Source organism: Sciurus vulgaris, assembly GCF_902686455.1.
Source record: "Sciurus vulgaris genome assembly, chromosome: 6".
Classification (NCBI taxonomy): domain Eukaryota; kingdom Metazoa; phylum Chordata; class Mammalia; order Rodentia; family Sciuridae; genus Sciurus; species Sciurus vulgaris.
This window is the reverse complement of record NC_136466.1, coordinates 126895463-126910140: the sequence shown is the minus strand read 5'-3', so window position 1 is coordinate 126910140 and position 14678 is coordinate 126895463. Positions and strand designations below refer to the sequence as shown.

General features: G+C 42.3%; 1 long non-coding RNA gene across 1 annotated transcript in view; it reads left to right on the top strand.

Annotated features, from left to right (window-relative positions):
* LOC306664432 overlaps positions 1-10456 on the top strand; it is a 34144-nt gene extending 23688 nt beyond the window's left edge. Inside the window, exon 3 of the long non-coding RNA XR_013764708.1 lies at positions 9302-10456. This is a non-coding gene — a long non-coding RNA (uncharacterized lncRNA). The remainder of the gene's footprint in view (positions 1-9301) is intronic.
* Positions 10457-14678: the final 4222 nt, after the last annotated feature.

Sequence of the window (14678 nt, the reverse complement as noted above, 5' to 3'; positions counted from 1 at the left end):
ACTGGCCAAATTCCAAAAATTAGGGAATAAGTGTGTTCTGGAAAAGTAGAGGAGCAGCTCTCTGTCCCATTCCTGGGAGAAGCAGGAATTCTTGTGGCCAGGTGTGGGTGGGTGAGTTGGAGGGGCATGGCTTTTGACACAGGAATAGGCAACCAAAAGCAAAATGCTGGGCTTTAAAGCAAGCTTAGGAGAGAAGTCCCCAGAGCTCCAGATGATGACTTTCTTTCACACACAACCTGGATAGCGACTTTGAGAAGACCCCCTTGAATGCCGCTAACACTGTGAATGCCCCTGAGAGACCACAGGGAAAATAATCCCACAATCAATGACTATCCGGGCACTCTTCACTCATCATGGAATTTGGCGGGCCCTTGGGTGCTGCGTTCCAGCCCAGGATCTCCACTGTTCAGATTAAAGAGCTGTTATGACTCTCTGTTTACTTTTGGAAAGATTAATGGCTCCCCCTCTTCATTTCTCAGGGACAGACTTTAGTCTGTCTAGAGTGACTCATTAAATGTATCAGTTCAACCGCTCTGGCTGCAGGACTGCAGATATAAAATCATCCGATTTTGACAAAAAACAGCTGCCGCCTTTCTCTCATTTTGAGTCCACAATTACATGTGGCTAGAGACAGATAAGGAAAGTGTGCATTAAGGGTTCCATGACAATCAGACACACAAGCCCCTCCAGCCCAGTCTACAGCCTTCCCAAGAACTTCCAGCTTGTCACCTTCTCCAGATGTCTCTCAATGAATTCATGTCATGTCAATGAACTCGATTCAACCAACTCTCACAAGCTACTCCCATGAATAATGTCGAACAAACAAGCGAACAAGACAGATTATTAATCCTCAAGAAGTTTATAATACACCCGCGATGAGTTAAAACCCACCAAGAATCCAGGGTCATTGTGATAAGTGCTATGACAGAGGAGTCTAAAGATAGAGAGCATAGGAAGCTGGACTCAGTCCTCCTGCAAGACTTTCTGGAGGAGGCAGGGTGGGTGGTGACCTTGAAGGACTTTGAATGTGTTTGCGTGTGCAGATGAGCACACATGCACGCATGACTTTACAGGGGTTCACTAGAGGGAAAGCGAAACATTCTGGGAAAGGAAACTTTGATAAGTAAACACACAGAGGCAGAGAATTAATTGCATTGCCTGGGTAGGTGTGGGACTCTCAGAACCCTCATGTTGACAAATGTTGATGTTTTAGATCCACCTGGGCAACTTGTGAAAAATTCATCTACCCAGGTCTTGCCCCTGGATTTACAAACTAGGCAGTTGGGACTTGAAAATGTTAATGATTAGCCAGGGTCATATTTCTCATGAATTAGCTGTAGAACCAGTTGGAGGACTTGTTTTCAGAGAAGAGAGAAGCACACGTTTTTTGGGTTTTTGTTGTTTTTTTCTCCTGGAAGGGAGCTGGGATGTAAGATATATAAAGGGAGTGATAAGAGAAAACCAGGAAAAGTAGGTTGGACCCAAATTATGGATAGACTGGATGAAAGACTAAGGAAGTTGGAAAGTTTCAGAAGAGGAGTGACATTGTCAAAGTAATCACTGACGTGATTTAAAAGTCAAAAATGATGGGCCAGCCTGTTTGCTGGAACTGGGACCATGGCTGGCTTACGAGTTCCATACCTCCTCAATCACGTTTCTCTTTAAGCCCACGGAGGCAGGGATGTTTTCTCCCTTACATAATGATTAAATATCTTTGAGAACCCGTACTTCACAAGCATCTTCAATACTGCTGCTTAAACCTGGGGAATGTAGAGTTGGTGCGGATGCTTGTCTGGCTTCTGATCCACAGCCTTTGCAGGCTGATGCCTACCCCCTGTCTTCGGGGCTCCACCTTTATGGTAGGAGTCACAACCCCATTTCCACCTGAGGATAAAGCAGAGTGTACATGGGTGAACAGCGCTTAACCATGGCCAGAAGAACCCCTCAGGAGCCTGGTGTGCAGACATCGGACCTCTCGGCAGCTTCCCTGCAGAGGGAGAGCCAGAGAATGTGCAGGACTGTGCTGCTTAGGAGGGCTGCAGGCCTGGGAGCCGGGGCCCTATTTAGCGCTACCTTGCTGATTGCAAGCAGCGGGGGAAGGGTGAGAAAGGCACTTGAAGGCTACTTTTAGCCCCGCAGTTATTTATAGGTGATGTTGGCTTTGGGAAGACAACTACTGTGGCCTGAATAGCTGCCCAGTGCCAACATAGGTCACTTGTACCCAGGTTGCCTGGGCCTTGTACTGCTTGCCTATGCCACAGGAAAATGCCCTCAGCCTTTGTCTCGGAATTTGTCCTCCTTCTTTTCGTCTTCTGGAGTTTAAAGTATAGTTCCAACAGAGATTAAACACAGACACCTTAAATGGAAGCCCTCCTTATAGGAGAAAGCTCAAGATTGTAATTAAAACGTTGGCAGTATCATTAGATGTCACAGAAACTATCAACTTGGAACAAAGAGGGGGCTAAAATGATGCAGAACGTGGAAAGCCTTTTTAAAGAATTAACCACACTGTGTATAAATTCATCTATATTTCGCGTGAAAGGCAGAAGGTCAGAGGTAGCATGCCTTCCCTTTATGCTGTGCTCAAACGTGGGGTTTCTCTACAGTAGATTGGCAGTCGTGTGTTATGTGGAATTTCCCCCCTTTGCTGGATGCTCAGCGTCCCTAGCACTTCCGCCTAAATGCCAGCAGCACTCTTCACTCATGAAACTAAAAATGTTCTAAGAAACATTTCTGCGTGTTCCCAACTGCCTGTGCCTAAGTTATTTGCTTTGATCAGCGTAAGAATTTTAAATGTTTGTAACATCTTCATTTTTAGGATGACAAATCGAGACTCAAAATGAATTTCTCACTTTTTTTTTTAACATGTCTCCTCAGGGGTGCTGCTGAGTGTCAGACCCCCATCTGCAGACTCTGCCTCAGCTCCATTTCTAAAAGAACATGTGGTCTTTCCATGGAGGCAGAGATTTGCGCTTCATTTCAATCACCTGAAATCATTTGCTCCCAAAGCTTTGTTGTCGTTAGTTATGTTTCTAGCTGTCTTCTAAGGAGAACAGGTTTCTGTCAAACGAAGATCTCTGTTTTGCTGAGGTCCTTGAGGGGAACTTCGAGATAGGAGCTATAGGAATTGGGCTGATCGATTTGACCCAGATAGAAGATGCTTCAGCTCCCAGACATCATAAGGAAGGCATGGGAAGAAGGAGAGATTCAGGAGAGTCTGGAGAAGCCTTGAATTAAATGACAAGGCACACCCACACGTGGTCGACAACACATCCCAAACTTTCAGGACAATCTATTACTCATCAGATACTTAGCGTGCAAATTGTTTTGTATAAAATATCAAAAGGCTGAGGATTATACCTGGGTTGAGAAAAGCTGATGCAGACAGTACATGTGGACCTGGGAGCCAGAGGCAGTATGCACTGTGAGAAAGGCCCTGGAGAAGTAACTGGCAGGATGCACGACAGGGGTGGGGTGTTCACAGGTCCTGAATGGATTCACTGGAACATCCGAGATGGCAAAAGTATCTTCAGCTCTATAATACTTTTCAGGAACTATAGCCAAGGGATCTAATATATGCTAGAAATCAATCAGCATGAAACTTTCCTAAGGCAAATCTGAAAATTTTTATTTTTATTTAAAAAAATTTATGAAATGTTTGAAGTGACTAGTGATTTACTTCTTAACCTGGTTAGAACTGTAAGAAGAGTTACATGAAGAGTTAAAATTGGTGAGTGTGGCATGATGCAGACCCAGACACAAATGCCTCGAAGCCCTATTCAGTCATAGACCCTAGTGCTGCCACTTCCGTAGCTGGGAGAAGCTTCTGGAAGGTCCTCCTCTGTAGTAAACATCAATGGTTTGGGGAGTTCAGATTTCACAAAAATGATAAAATGTCAGAGAATGACTGAATCCACATGTGGAATGAGGACAAAATCTTAAATATAATTATTATCCAATTATGATTACTATACACTGGGATTCTCATTCTCTAGTTTGTTTACCACATGAATTTGGTGAAACCTAGCTTGAATTCTTTTGGTCACATTCCTCTGTTCTTGTTTCAAGATGATCTGCTCGTGTTTGCTGTTTTGTTGTATTCAAGACATTATTATTACTTGGAAAATGTTCCTTGTCTGTGTGCGTACTAACTTTTATGTGAGAAACGGGAGATGGTTTCCCCTGGGTGCCTGCATAGCCAGGCAGCTGGGAGTCTCCCTGAGACCTGTGTCCAAGTGCTGCCCCCTAGGGGTTCTCTGTTGCACCACCCTGCAACCACAGGCAGGCTGCTCCTCTGCTCCAGGCCCATGGGCTCCTACAAAGGCAATCGATGTTTCACTCTGAGAGGGGGGAATTAAAGAAACACCATTAATAATACCAAATTTTGCTTCCTTCTTCTACCCTGATGCGTCATGGGAGGACTCTAAATGACTCCTTTGAGTTCCAATTATCTTGTCCAATCTCTTGACCCAAAGCAAGCTTTGACCTAGACACAGTCAGTGGTAGATGCTCATTTGAATAATAATAATAATAATGATGCAGGAGGGCATCATGTTTTAGAAGATGAACTTTATAGTCATGAAATCCTGAAAGAAATTCTTCAGAAGTCTGGGGTCCTCAGTGGACCTGCCCCTGATCCCTGAGTAGAGCCTGCATGTCACAGCCAACATGGAAGGAGGGAGCACTCTAACCAGCCTTCATTCTTCCCTCGATGACTCTGGATTTATGCAACCAATTTAGAATCTAATATTTTACAAAAAGAGGCCAAAGAGCAGAACTACAGTGTAAGTGGGCAATTCTAAGGATCCCAGGATTTAAAAGTATTCAGAAAATATCTTAGAAGTCTCAGTAACAGCATGCTCCAAGTGTAAAGCCCACCAAATAGTTCCTTTAAGTGCATAAGAAATATTTGCAGAAAGCAATAAGAGTTCTAAACTTCTAAGAAAAACCTTAAGCCGAAGTCTTCAGTTAAATCATCTATATTTGTAAATGACTGTTTTTGCTTCAAAATGTTGCATAAATTTGAAATTTGCACTGCATGGTGAGCTGCCCAAGTCAATTCTTTTGTCAAATATAAATTCATTCTGGTAAATATCAGTGGGCTCCAATCATCAGAAGTGAGGCAGAGTGGGAGAAGTGAGCAGTTCCTTTCCTCACAATCTTGCTGTAGTTGTGGAAGAAAGTTTTAGACAATATTCTGATGACACCCAAACATTTATTCACAAGAAATCTCAAAAATAGCCTTAAACTTGGTCTGTAGAGGGCAAGTCCCAGCCCTCACTTCTGTTTAGCATTCTGCCTAACAGACGTTACAGAATGGAATGTAAGTATATTCTGATGGCAGTTGTGCTGGGTCAGGCATGGGGTGTTCTGTGAAGTGGGGGAATGTGAGATCAACTTGATGGTATAGATGGCAGCTGGCACCTCTGGTATTAGAAAACTGGTCTTCCCAGAAGCTGTCCTTCATTCAGGATGGGGCACAGGCTCCTGTGACCCTGCTAACTACCCCCCTTTATTGAGCATTACTCATTTCAAAAATTGGAAACTACTTTTACTATCTCCCATGTTAATCAATATGTCTCCTGGCATAGATTTATAGAATTATACTTAAAATGTTAAGGCTTGAAGATGCTGATTCTGCTGGGTATGTGTTGGTTACTGCTTCTGGAGAGTCGATCCCCTAAGTAGGGTATTTAAAATGCTAGCTTAACAGCTCTAAAGGATAGATGAGAGTTAATTTGTATCTGCAACTGCATCACAGTGTTTCTGTGAAAGTATTTTAAAGTAAGATTAGCACACAGAGAATATAACAAAGAGCAGGGAAAAGGCTGTTGAGTGCTAAACAAAGTTGAAAGTGAGACGGGGTGATTTTCTGCTTTTGTCTTCAAGAACCTGAACCGTGCCTCAGGAGGTTCTGAGTCCCATGCAAGGACAGGTTAGCTTTCTGGAAATGGATTTATTTTATATGAAATAAAGTTTCATTGTACTGTTTCAAAAACTTTATGTTTTGAGGCCTAGAATCTCACTGGACCTGATCAGATAGCACCATTCAGAGCTTCCGGGATTCTAAAGAGAGTTTGAGGCAAGGGTCACAGAAGCAAGCCTGTCCTCCCCTCCACCTCTGTATCTCCACTTTCCTCTATTGTTGCCAAAAGGCAAGAAAAGCTCAAGTAGTAGAATATCTCAGGGCAAAGAAACATGTTTCAAGTATGTTATCAAAATTCCACTGATCAGCACAAAGATGGCAGACGACTAGTGAATCCCTATTGAGAAATAAGACCTCACCAGTATTTTTTCATTTTTTTTAACTTGCAAAACTCCAGCTCTGGCTGCCTCAGATCCTTTATAAAACAATGTATAATATAAACTACACACACACACACACACACACACACACACACACACAGAGAGAGAGAGAGAGAGAGAGAGAGAGAAATGGTAACTCCTCTTGACACTTTATTTACAAGATTTAAAACTAAAATGGGATATTTGAAATCTTAAAATAATTTCACATACAACCTTGACAGTTTTGAAATAACATCAAGTAACCTCAACTTTGATGTCAAATCTCTCCCATGGAACACAGTTCAGAGTCTCTCTCATTTTGAGTCTATTTTGAAGCAAGGTGGGTGAAGATACATATAATAAAGCAATAAGATAATATGAGAAAAATAAATAAACCTATACCTCAATTTCACAAACTATCTCAGCATTTAGTGTTTTTTAGAGTTTTTATTGGTGCATTATAGCTGTGCATGATGGTGGGACTTGTGGTTATATATTCATACAGGCACACAATATTACAATATAATTTGCCAATAGCATTTTCCAGTATCTCCCCTTTCCTCAGCACTCAGTTTTGCTTGACTTTCTTTCACTGACTTTGATCTCCCAGGAGTCATGTGGCTTCTGAGAAATGGCAGAAACAAATCGTGGTGCAAAAGCAGTCATTTGTGTTTTTGATGAGACAGAACTAAGATAGCAGCAGGCCCTGGTATTAGTTTACCTGCTGTTATGATACTTTTTCAAGGACTAGATTTTTTAAAGAAACAAAACAGACAGGCGGGATGCACAGAGATTATGTGCAGGGCAGGCCTATCTGCCAGTCTGCGTGGAGTAGACAGCATTGCCAGAACAATATAGGGAAGGTGCCAGAAAACCCCTCTGTCGTCACTACCCTGTCATGGCTGCCTGGGCTTCTACCGTTGAAGATTGTATTTGTTGGATTTAAGATAGTGATTTTCAAACTCCTTCAAGCTGCAATGCTGTTTCTTTTAGTAAACTATTATTCAGTTGTCTGATAAAATAAGTAAAAACAGAGAGGCTGTGGATGAACCAGGTGACCCATTGGATCAGCTGGCTCCTCCCTCTGAGGCACAGCTGCAAACCTGCCTGGGCTCAATGAGGCACATGGATAAAACCACTTCCCCATCTATGTGCACAAAAGGGTTACAGTAGTTAGCAGGTAGGGACCCTTCAGCCCTCAGTGGGTGGTCAGGGGTGCCCTGGTCAGTGGCCAAATCTCCTGGAGCCCACTGTGTTTCACTTTTATTTATGACAGCATGTGGTAAAATTATTATTATTTTCTGTGTGTGCTAGACATGGAAAAATGTGAGAGAGCACCAGGTTAAGGCATATTCCTCTGCTAGAAGTCATTAACCTAAATTATTACTAGTTATTAACACCTCAGCATGAATTTTTTCTAATGAAGCTTTTCCTGCCAATTATGTATGGAAAGGAGATGGATATTAAGCAGCCTTTGGTAGGGAGATGGTGGAAAGATGGGGCTACGTCAGCTCCCTAAGGAAGGGAAGACTTGAACAGGAGGCTACAGGAAGAGGCCAGCAGGATTTGGGATGACTAAAGGAACAATGCTGTGACAAGAGAGGAAGGACACTCCGAGGGCCCTGAGTGGAGGCCACTTCCCACTACCACCTCTCAGGCAGCAGCTTGTTCTCTATCAAGGTCATGCCCACAAGCACACATTTTTTTTTTCTGAAAGAGATTTTTCAGTGCAAGTGCTCATTTGAGAGACCCAGAGAAGTGTGGCTCGTTCACCTGGGAGAAGACAGGCTTGAGTTTTGAAAGGGTCCATGAGTAATCCCAAGTGGGGACCCATCACAGAGGGAGACAGGCCCTGACAGGCTCCGACTGCAGAGACAAAGCTGCCTCCCACCTCCTCCCGCCCGAGAACTCTTCCTCTGTTTCCCAACTCCTCGTTCCCATCGTTCTGACTCACAAGTGTCAGCCACTGGAGCTCTCCCCGTCTCCCAGCCCTGGAGATCTCATTGTGAGGGTTTTCTTCTCATCCCCGTCCACGTCGGGTTGGGCAGGAGTCCAGACACGATCCACTTTTCCAAAGGCGCCCCCTGACGTGCAGCTTCCTGGCAGGCACCTTCTCCAGGCAAAAGTGATTTGCCTCTGAGGACCGATGCGCCAGACGGACAGGCTGAGGTTGATGGTTTTCCACCAAGGGGTTTCACGAAGCCTTGCCAATTCCCTTTTTGCCATTGGCCAATTCTCTTTCACTGGCTCTCTCTCTGCCTGTCATCTGCTTTGTCAGCCAAATCCCTTTTCATTTTTCTCAGCTTCATCTTGGACTCAGGCCTAGTCAAGCCTGTCAAGAAGATTCCTGACACATGAAGTTTTATGTGTCTTCCACCACCACCCGAGAGGCATGGCTCTTTCTTCACCTCTGCTATACATTTTAGAGAAGCCCATTCTCATGTCTTTGGTATGGTATATTTGACCAAAACATCAGATGAATAATAGCCACAGAGTTATTTTCAGACAAGCATTTAAATCAAAAGATACTATGAATCATTGGAAATAGTATCCTTAGAAGAGAATTGGAGGTGTGTGTGTGGGGTGGGGGTGGAAACAGGGGAAAAAAATAAAATAGCGACTGTCCTTGAAACTGAAAATCTTTAGGGAGAGTCAAAAATTACACCAAAAACGGTACACTTGTTTTGGAATTGGGATGCCCTGATTGTTGTCTAAATCCAAGTTCTTCTTGTGAATATTCTGGGCCTGTTCCAAACTTACTTGCCATTTTTCTCTCCATTTTGATGAGAAATTGCCTCTCATTATTTCTCAGCACGACCCCTCCACGTCAGTTAAGTTAGTGCTGGCCTTGGCCTGCTCACAGCTTCTCTATCCACCCCAGAAACATGACCAGATGCATTTCTCTTCCCATGGAATGAGCCTGAGGTCGATTTGGGTTTTTCTTTGCCTAAACTAACATTTATTGAAGCTTACTAGGGGTCAAACACTTTTCATACTTATCTTGTTTAATTCTCAGGACCAGCCCATGATGTAGGTATCATCTTTATCCACTGGAGGATAATATTGGACGAGGAGAATGAAGCTGATAAAGTGGAAGCCACTTGCTCCAGGACACACAGACAGAACAGAATTCTAAATCAAGCGGGTCTGACTACAAGGCCCAAGCTCTGAACCACTGCACAACCACCTTCCCCTTCTCTGTTGAACGAGTTTAGTGTTTAATGAGATAATGTCTAAACTAATGTGCAATTTGGGCGTGGAGCTACCCACCGCCCAGCTGGCTATGGGATATACAACTCTCAAGCCTACTCCTATCCAGATCAGTGGAACTGTCCGTCTCTTAGCCGTGTCCCTCCAGGCAGGGTTTCTAGCCCTTACCCAGATGCCAGGCCACTGGTGCTTTCATGGAAGCATGAAGCTGAAGAGGTTCTCTCCGGGGTGGCCAAGTGTGCTTCCTGGATGTGGTGTGGCTCAGGCTGTTTCAGATCCTCTGTGATGTTATGACAGAACTCCCCTGGGCCACATCAGTGCTTCAGGAGGAAAGGAAGCTGTCTCACCCCCACACTTTGGTGCTGCTCCCAGTTCAGACGGTTCCACATAAAGAATGGCCAATCCCAGTGACACCCCCTCAGATTCACTCACATGGTCATAGGTCTTGCTGCCCCGTTGAGAACGGGTCCCGTCTGCTCCATTGTTACCACAGGTGACTTGGTTTTCAGGGGTTCTCAGTGGGTTGTGGCTGTGATCACCACCCACCCTTACTTCACCTCAACTGGATTTTAGTAAATGAATCTCAGGGGTGAGGTATTGAGACTTCTATTCCTCCCCTCACAGAAGATCTCCAGGGGGTGGTCAAGCAAATTTTTACCCTATCACCCCCAGAAAAATTTAAGCAATGCTTTAAAAAATATGCTTCATTTCATCACCCATAATCACAGAACTGTCAGGGAAAGCCTATTACCTTACTGTTCCTCTGCCTATTCCATTTAATTTTTAGTCCCCCAAAACAATGTAGAGGCTTCATATTTGTGAGTCTCCTGTTGCTGGAAATCTTCTGCCAAACTCAATAACTGGTGCCCATACACTGGGATCCTAAAATAATCTCTCTGACTCTTTTTAAAAAATTTTTCTTAATAATTTTGGGAACAATGATGAATTTATTTTTTATTTTTTGGGGTACTGGGGATCGAACTCAGGGGCACTCAGCCACTGAGCCATATCCCCAGCCCTATTTTGTATTTTATTTAGAGACAGTGTCTCACTGAGTTGCTTAGCACCTCACTTTTGCTGAGGCTGGCTTTGAACTCGCAATCCTCCTGCCTTAGCCTCCCTGGCTGCTGGGATTGCAGGTGTGTGCCACCGCACCCAACCAATGATGAGTTTATTATTTGAGGCTGTTTGGATTCTTCAAATAAGAGATGTCAAAGTCAGGATCCTGTGAAAGTTGTAATTATTTTTTCCTCAACCACCCTGTATAGCCTGTCTGCACCAGACCAGACTGTATTTCTAATGCAGCTGAGTCATATTTCCAATTCTTCTGTATTCCTTGCATCCCCAAGGGATGCAGAGAGTATAAACTGGAGACTAGGGTGATCCTGGGAAGGTCCAGAGGCTTTGAAAGGAGCTGGCTAGCAGGGCATTGGGAATGATTCTCTTCCCTTCTTTGCTCTCCTTTCATCTGGCTCCAGTTGGACTCAGAGCCAGTCGGCTCCAGTCTCCTGGTCCAAGGGTTGCTTCCGCCTGGGCATGTGGGGTGTCAGGCAGAGCAAGGAGCAGGCAGAATTTCTCTCTACTCTCTCAGTTCATTTTTCTCTAACCATACCCACCATGACTGGCTTCGCATTTCCAAGGCTAGAAGTATGAGAATCTTCTTTCTTCCCATGTTCTAAACACAGTGAACGGTCATGAGGAGACACAGATAATAGGTTACCATTTGTTAAGTGACTTCTATTGCCAGGCACTTTACATACAGTGTCTTATCTCATCCTCACAAAAACTTTGCAGAGAAAATTTTATTTCATTTCCATTTTTTTAAGAAATTAAGGATGAAAAAGGTGCACCTAGTAAATAATTTTCCTAGCAAATGATGGAGCAAGAATTTGAATTCGAAGTCATTGTTCTCCCTAATATGCCAATGGCCTAGGGCCAGGACAATGGTCTTCCCTTGGAGGAATTATCTGAGGCAAATTAGTCTGTTTTTCTATTCAGTCATTCTTATTTTCAATCAAAAATTATTTTAAAAAAGATAAACCTTGGCATTACATATGACTATTATGCCACTTAGCAATTGATATTATTTTTAAAACAAGATCAGTCACTTAACTTTTCAATGTAGTTAATGCATTCATATTCTTTCGGAATGGTTTTATCTTGCACTTGAGCAAAACATGAATTTCTAACTCATTCTCAAATTTTTGGTTTGGGATCTCCTCTGCCATTTTGTCTATAGTACTAGAAAGTTCTACAGCATTGGCATTTATCACCCTTTCAATATCTCTCCAGCTGTTCTCTTCCAGTGGTTAAAGCACAGTCCAAAGCCAACCTGTAGGATCTGCCTCTGTGAGGGCAAATGGCCTCATGGGATTATTGTTAGGATTACACGAGTTGCTAGATTCAAGGCATTTAGCACAGTGAGCCCTCAATGGATTTTAGCTACTATCCTTAGTAAAATTTTCAGCTCTCCTAGAAAGAGAAAATGTATCTGTGTCTGCTTCTGACGTTGCTGCTCAGTTGCAGGGAGAAGACAAACTATGCCTCAACCTCCTGAGATAGCCATGCCAGATCTGGCAGGACAGTTGAAAATAGAGCCATCGCAGGCAGAGGACAGAATTAGTGTGGATGCTAGCAAAGTATTGTAATAAGACAGAGCTCCAAGGAAAATATGACCCTCATGTGCCATCTCTATCTTGTATAATAAGTTAGTTGCTTCTTCTTCCTCTTTTTTTTTCTTTTTTCTAATTCTACGCTCTACATCTTTTTTTTTTTTTTTTTTTGTAGTTGTTGTTTGGGATATATGTGACAGAAGGGTGTATTTTGACGTATTATACATACATGGAGTGCAACCCATTACAATTTTGATCCAATTCTTGTGGTTGAACATGTGGCGTTACACTGATCCTGTATCATGTATGAGCACAGGAAAGTTATGTCCGATTCATTTTACTGTCTTTCCCATTCCTATCCCCCTCTGTTCCCTTTATGGCCCTTTGTCTAATCCAGTGAACTTCTCTACCTCCCCTCCCTGCCTTACCTTGTTATGGGATAGCATCCACATATCAGAGAGAATATTTGACCTTTGGATTTTTTGGAACTGGCTTATTTCACTTAACATGATATTCTCCAGTTCTATCAATTTACCAGCAAATACCATAATTTCATTTTTCTTTATAGCTGAGTAATATTCCATTGTGTATATATACCAAGTTTTCTGAGGAATCTCTATACTGCTTTCCAGAGTGGTTGCCCCAATTTTCAGTCTCACCAGCAATGTATGAGTGAACCTTTTCCCCACATCCTTGCCAACATTTATGGTTGCTTGTATTCTTGATAATTGCCATTCTGACTGGAGGGAGATGGAATCTCAGTGTAGTTTTAATTTGTATTTATTTAATTGCTAGATATGTTGGTCATTTTTTGTGTATTTTTTGACCATCCACATTTCTTCTTCTGTGAGGTGTCTGCCCATTTAATGATTGGGTTGTTTGTTTTTTTGGTGTTAAGTTTTTTTAAGTTCTTTATATATCCTGGAGATTAATCCTTATCTGAGGTGCAATAAATGAGGTGGCATCAAACTAAAAAGCTTCTTCACAGCAAAGGAAATAATCAAGAACATGAACAGAGAGCCCACAGAATGAGAGAAAATCTTTACCACCTGCACCTCAGCTAGAGCACTAATCACTAGGTTACACAAAGTTATCTTCTTCTTGTAGTAAACAACCCAAGTACCATCTTTCTCTAGAGAAAAGAAACATTCCTAACTTTAACAGCATGATTCCAACCCTTGGTTCGAACTACATTTTACAAAGGAAGAAAATAAATAAAAATATTATCAATATTATCAGTGGTGATCTCTGGAGAGTGTAACTACTATAGATAATTATTTTTTGTCTAATTATGGACCATAATTTCCAAACCCTTTAATACATATACTTTACTTTTACAACATAAAAAGTAATAAGAAAGTTATAGGGATTGGATAACTTGGCATCCAAAGTTACTTTTAGCATCTCTATTCCTTAGCAATATTGTTTTGATGACAGGACTGTTGTTTTCTATTCTTTTCTTTTTTATACAATAATGGATTTGCAAATTTTAATGCTTGGCTTAATAAACCTAATTTCAGGAGTAAAATCAGCAATCTTTACTTATGTTCTGAGAATGTACTTCAGTTCATTGTATAGTCATTTGGATGAGATGAAAGTGGGAGAAGTTGGACAAGTTCTAGGGAAAACAGTGTTTAATACAAATAAGAACTGAAAAGTAACACTACCATCCTCAACCCTAGCCTGGGCAACCTGATGTCACCTTGTTGGAATTGCAACTACACACGGTGACTTGATCAGAACTTCATCTTGTTTGGTGACATTTTACTCAATGCTTGGTCATTTTTAACAACATTGCTTTTTATTTAAAAAAATTTCTACCTAATATTTTAAGTACTCCTCAATCTGCAGAACCATTCCAAGACTAGCCAAAGTTGTAGACTGAGCAATGAACTGGAAAGACTTTGGAAGCTTCGGGATCAAGTGGAAAATGGAGGGAAGATTTTAAAACAATGGTACCTTCCATTGCTTTTAGTGTTTTCTCCCACCTATTCACAATTTAAAATATTTCTCAGAAAACTACATGAAATGAGTGAATGATTCAAGAGTGCTCTTCCAGAGGAGAAAGTCCATTCTCTGTTTATCCAAATCATTATTTAATGATAAATAGGGGAGATGAGAGAACTTATTATTGCTTATGGTGCCAGCCAAGGAATAATGACAGCCAACGTTTCTGCAGTGCCGGTGATGATCGAAGCACATTATGCTTAACTCAATCATTTGATTCTTACAGCAGCCAATGAGACAGAGTCCTGTTATCTTTATGTTAAAAGGGAGGTAATTAAGATCCAGGGAGGTTAAGGAAGTTTTCAAATGGTCATTACGTGGCAGAAATAGGACTTGAACCCTAAGCAGGCTGACTCTAGAGTGTGTGTTCTTAACTCTTAGGCTACATTGTTTCAAACTGATTAATAGAAGTAGAAGAAAGGGGTAGTGTGGACTAGTAGATAGGTCAGGGATCTGCCACACCCACAGCAGCTTCCCCAGCATTGCCAGAAAGAGCCTTAAATACCGCAGTGGGTCGGATCCCTCCCCATACATGCCTGTGCTACAAACTCTGGAACCTATAAA